Raw genomic sequence first — 6,300 nt, 5'->3', positions numbered from 1 at the left:
TTCCTTTTCCAAGTCCTTGATTCTATTTATTATGTTGTCAGTTTCTGATCTTTCTGTTTTTTGGATATGAGCATTTGTTGCTATTAGTTTTCCTCTCAGAAATGCTTTTGCTGTATCCCATAGGTTTTGATAGCTTGTTTCTCCATTATCATTTAGTTCGAAAAAGTTCCTGATTTCCCTTTGTATTTTCTCCTTGACCCAGGAGTTAGTCCACAATAGATTGTTTAATTTCCATGACTTTGTGAGGTGGCGAGTATTTCTGTTGGAACTGAACTCTAATTTTAAGCCACTATGGTCCAAGAAAGTATACGGTATAATTTCTATTTTTCTGAATTTGTTGAGGTCTGATTTGTGGCCTAGTATGTGGTCAATTTTGGAGGACGTTCCATGGGTTGATGAGAAGAATGTAAATTCAGCTTTATTTGGGTGGAATGTTCTGTAGAGATCTGTCAGACCCTTTTGTTCAAGAGCTCTGTTTAAGTCCATTATTTCTTTGCTTATTTTCTTTTCGGAAGATCTGTCCAGTTCATTCAGTGGAGTGTTGAAATCCCCTGTTATTATGGTGTTATTGTTTATCATATAGTTTAATTCAGACAAGGTTTGCTTTATGTAACTGGGTGCTCAGGTATTGGGTGCATAGATATTAAGGATTGTAAACTCTTCTTGTTGGATCTTCCCTTTCACCAATATGTAGTAGCCATCTTTGTCTTTTTTTACTTTTGCTATTTCAAAGCTTATGTTGTCTGAAAATAGTATAGCTATCCCTGTTTTCTTTTTACTTCCATTTGCCTGGATGATAGTTTTCCATCCCTTGACCTTTATTCTGAAGGCATCTTTGTGGTTTAGATGCATTTCCTGTATGCAGCAGATACTAGGCTTGTGGATTTTTATCCACTCTGCCAGCCTGTATCTTTTCAGAAGACAGTTCAGGCCATTCACATTTATTGAGAGGATTGAGATTTGTGGTAGATTTCCATTCATATTGTTGGTTGAAATCCCGTTGTTTTGTTTTGCTCCTTGGGCCATCATGAAGTCCACGTTCTAGGCTTTAACTCTTGAATGATTTTACTTTGAAGAGTGTCTATTATGCTGTTCAGTGTGTAATGCAGGACTGAGTACTTCCTGTCGGGCTCGTCTGGTCTTTGCAAAATCTATCAGTGATTGCTTGTCTGGGAAGGATTTTATTACTCCCTCATAGATGAAGCTTAATTTTGCTGGATAAAGAATTCTGGGTTGGGCATTACTCTGTTTAAGGAGATTAAGGATAGGGACCCAGTCCCTTCTGGCTTGTAGGGTTTCAGATGAGAAATCAGCATTTAGTCTGATCGGCTTTCCTTTATAGGTTATTTGTTGCTTTCGTCTCGCTGCTCAAAGTATTGCTTCTTTCGTATTTACTTTGGTCAGTCTAATAACTACGTGACGTGGTGATTGCCTTTTCACATTGAGTCTCCCAGGAGTTCTGTGTCCTTCTTGTATCTGGATGTCCAGATTTCTGGCTAGGCCTGGCATATTTTCCTCCAGTATTCCATGAAATAAGTTTTCCAGCTCTTGAGTATCTTCTTCTTCTCTCTCTGGAAGACCGATGATCCTAAGGTTCTGTTTCTTTACATAATCCCACACTTCTTGAAAGCTTTTGTCTTGTCTCTAGCTTCTGAGTTCTTTTTTTTCATTTGATTTGTTCAGCTTGTAGACATTATCTTCAAGCTCTGAGATTCTTTCCTCTGCATGATCCATTCTGTTCTTGAGGCTTTCCATTGTGTTTTGAATTTCCCTGAATTCCTCCTTCATTGACAAAATTTGTTTGGTTTTTCCTTAGTATTTCAATTTCTTTGGAAAATTTTTCATTCATTTCCTGGATTGTTCTCGTGGTTTCTTTATGTTGGGATTCTATTTTCTCTTCTATTCTGTTCAGTTTCCTTACAATCCATAATCGGAATTCTTCCTCTGTCAGTTTAATCGTATCATGTACATTGGCATCTGTTGATGAAGATCGCATATTTTCTTGTGGAGGTGACTTTTCTCTTTGATCTTTCATGTTTTCTGTGTTCTTTCGCTGATTCTTTCTCATCAGGCTACTTTGTCAAGGACTGGATGTGCTATGACTAGTTTATGAACTTAATTTTGGGGCTCCAAAGGGATGTTCCTTGGCATAGCTGAAGAGATGTTCCCTGGTCTTGTGCTGTCTTCATGTGGTTTTGGCCTGTTGGGTTATCTCTGGCCTGTTGTCTGCTCCTTCTGCTTACAGAGATTGGTGAGTTTCTTTTCCTTGCTTAGCTTTCCAGGAGTTGGGTCACTTTTGAGTGTATGACTCCACTATCGACTACTTGGTTCAGGTGGAAGGCACTGGGTTTAGTTATGAGGTTGCTCTCTCTTTTGTTGCTTGAATTTTGCTCGGAGGAGTCAGTTGTCAAGGTATTCCAGAACCTTTGAATTGAGCTCTAAAATCCAAAATGGCACATACAGAAGCCTGAGTCTTTGGGATATGTTTTGTCCCTCTCAAGGGATACTTGAGCCTTGTTACCACTTAAGATGTGGTGAGAAGAGCAGCAGGAATTAGCGTGCCTGCGGCAGTATACTTCAGAAATTGCTTGATCTGTAGCTAGGAGAGAGCTGCTAATATGTTATTCAGGGCTCATTAGGCACCCTTCTGGAGGAATTCCTAATGGGTGTGTCAGTTTGTACAATTGCTAAGGACTCTGGTTGAGATTTTCCTTCCCAGACCACTAGCCCCTAAGATGACAAAAGCCTGGGCACCAGGTGCAAGCTTTTGTGTTATGTTCTTGTCAGGTGTTCAAAACTGTTCAGCTGTATCACGTCAACAAACTGTCCCCTTTTGCTCAAATCGAAGGTCATACGGATTTGGGCTAGTCCTATAGGGAAAGTATTTTTTCTCCTATCTCCCTACCTTCATGGGCGGGCCCTATCCTGGAGAGCTGTGGGAGGGGCATTGGCTGAGAGTGTCATAAGGCCTGGCCTGAAAAACATCTTCTCTCATTTCTTTCCTCTTCCGAGGGTGGGTTTTCACCTTCCAGAGGGGTAGATAACCCCCCAGACTGGGGGAAGGGCACTTCCTGGGGCTACCTGGCATCTCAGCTCAGGAAGTAGCGACCCTCATTATTCCACCCCTTCAAGGGCAGGGTTGACTAGCTGGTAAGAAGTACACACTTCAGGGCTGCTAGAGAATCCCTGCCTAAGGCCCCTGAGGGACCCAGACCAGAAAGCAGCCTGTCCTGCTATTCCACCCCAGTGGATGTGGGGTCAGTCCCTTTGGTACGCAATATCGGTGGTCAGATCATAGTCAAGGGTCATCCCCCACCCCTACAGGGTCACAGTCCAAAGAACAGCTTCCCTTGTTCCTCTGCACTACCAAGGGTGGGGAACTAATTCTTTGGGAGGAGGCGCTGATTACCAAGTCACAGCGAAAATACTACGTGTCTCAGCTTGAAGAGCGGCCTCCTTGGTCACTAGACACTCTTAGGGGTGCGTGCTGTCTCTTTGGTGCAAAATAGCCCTGCTGTGGAGATTCAACAATGGGGCTCCTGCGGTCATGGGTTTCAGATATACACCCCCCCACATACACACACATATATATGTATATATACATATATATATATATATATATACAAAAAAATAAAGAGTAAGAATTAAGAGAAATATGTATATAGAAAAAAGAAAGAAAAAAGAAAAGAAAAAGAAAAAACAAAGAAGAAACGAAAAGAAGGAAAAAGATAAAGAAAAAAAGAAAAGAAAAAGAAAAGAAAAAAAAGGAAAAACACACACACACACACACACAAAACGACCCTTTACTACGCCTGGAGGCAGAGGCAGGCCCTTTGGCGTGATGCGTGGGGAGGGGTCGAGTAGCCTGGAGGAGGGGCTGGTTATGTCGTCTGGGATCACAGCACTACAAAAAATTTAAAAAAAGGAAAAAAAAAAATAGCGGCCCCTTTACTCTGCCTAGTGGCAGAGGCCGGCCCTTTGGCGCGGTGCGTTGGGGCAGGAGACGAGTCGCCTGCCAGAGGGGTACTTATGTGTCCCCGGATCACAATTCTACTAGTGGTCTCCCTCAGTTCACCCTCAGTTCCCCGTCACCTTTGTGGACAGCGCCAGCGACTGAATGGAACAGGGCCGCCAGAGACCACTTGGAAACTTGGCAGAAATATCGCTCTTTCTCCCTTTTCCGCCCTTTCGGAGGCGGGGCCTGCGTCCGCGGCTGGGACAGACTCTCCGCAGATTCGGGAGAAAAAGTGGCTGCGCGCGCTACTCTCCTCCTCTCTCCTCCTCGCAGGGCGCGACCAGCTCTGCCACAGAGGCGGTGGCTATGACTCAGGTGGACGCCCAGGCAACAAGTCCCCGTGGTTACAAGCTTTGGGTTCCCCAAATTGCGGCTGCCCACCCACTGCTAGTCAGCTTTGAAGCTGACTGCACCAGGAGGGCATGCGGAGCCAGGGTCCGCCTTTGTCGACTCTCAGAGCTGCCTCCCAGGGCCGCTGCCGAGCTCGCTGCCCCCCCTACACACGGCGACTCTGGACCGATCTGCTGGAGGACTCCGTGCTGTGTCCCTCCCAGCGCCCGCCGAACTTTCCACGGGTAGAGCCTCTTTTATGGAGTTCCCCTCCCCTGATCTAGTCCTGGCGGTCTCCTGTGGCAAGAAGCTGCCTCCAAACTCTCCCCTGTGGGCTTGGGCAGCGTCCCATCCAGGGAGTGCCCACTTGGGTGAGTCCCTCCCCTCCAATGCTCACTCAGCGCTGCGCTCCGGCGCATTCAAAATGGGCCCTGCTCCTGTCTCGGTTCCCAACCGCTTGTCAGTCTGTGCTATCACTTGGCACTGACTTCTGGCACTTCCCTGCCTGTGTGGGAGTGGGGTTTGGTAAAGGAAGAGTCGTCTTCCTGCAAATCAGATCTCACGTGGCCGTCCCGCGCTGCTCTTCCCGTTTGTCCTGCACTCTCTGGTATTTGTGGGCTCTTTTCCAGTTCACCTTATTTTTCCGCAGCACTGCTTGTCCCTCGCTGCTTCTCTGTAGATTCATGAAGCTGATCCTGTAGGGGAGCGCCTCACTCGCGTGTGGGTGTCCGTGTTCTTCACCTCCCACTCTGGGGGCAGAGAGCCAGAGGTCACCTCTAATCTGCCATTTTCCCGACTCCCCTCTCCACCCCGATTCTTACTCTTTATGCTCTAAATATCACTTGGAAACAATTAAATTGTATATTAATGTTTCACATTTTCCATTTGAATTCTTTTGTCTCTATGTCATGATGTCAAAGTGTACGGACCCACTTCCCAATTTTTAGAGGAAAAGATAATGCTTTTCTATGTGTAAATCTTTGTGTAAATTCCATGTGTAACAATCACCTATGCATTATCTCACATGATCTTGAAAGTCTAGGACAGGTTCATTTGCAACAGTTTTCTAAGAAACTGAAATTTGGGAAAAATGAAGTGCCTGGTGCAGGTCAGGACGTGGCACGAATGTGGCACCTGGGAAGGAGACATTGTTCTTGCACATTAGAATGGTGTGCTGACAGCTGGGGACGGCTGACTGGTAACTAGCAAACATGCCATTGGAAGACTGCGCTTGCTCCTCGTCACTGGTCATGTTACACATCTTCCCTGTTGGGGGAAGTCCTGATTCGCTAAGTCTCCATTGTCTTATTTGTAAAGGAATGGCAATACTTTTACTCCAGTGAGTAGGAATTCTATTAGATAAAATGACAAAGTGAGTGAGGAATTTCTGGTACAATATCTATTATATAGTGAATGTAAAAATATATGTAATTAATCTCATCCCTTATTTTCGTTTCACCACCGTAGTGAGTTCAAGGGATGCAAGGGCTGATCAAGGAAAAAGATAAGACTCCCAGGTGGCCGCAGAACACAATGAGGTTTCTTTGGGAGCTACTTTGACAGGTTTTTATGCAGGGAAAGTCCCTCATAGCATGAGACCCCAGCGTGCAGGGGCCACCACCTAGAAGAGGAGAGGGCAAAGGAATTCGTGGGGGAGAGGAGAATTGAAGAGTGGGCTTACATGTCTAGGTGATGTTGCTCAGATGCCCAGCAAGAGCCTTTGGGGCAGAGAGCTCCGAAGGGCAATCTACAGACCTGGGGTTTATCTAATCTGTGGCTAATAGATACTGGTAAGTTTTGTGTAGTATGTAAAACAAGTAGATTGTAAATGGCTGAAAATATGTTTATTTGGGTTATATTTTAAACAACTGGAGGCATTAGAATTTGTGTTTGGTGCCAGCAGGATTATGAGTTAACAGGTACTGGCTGTTGTGAAGAAGCAAGCAATACAGGAC

The sequence above is a fragment of the Propithecus coquereli genome, unplaced genomic scaffold (assembly GCF_000956105.1).
Source record: "Propithecus coquereli isolate 6110/MARCELLA unplaced genomic scaffold, Pcoq_1.0 Scaffold336, whole genome shotgun sequence".
Lineage (NCBI taxonomy): Eukaryota > Metazoa > Chordata > Mammalia > Primates > Indriidae > Propithecus > Propithecus coquereli.
This window is presented reverse-complemented; position numbering follows the sequence as displayed.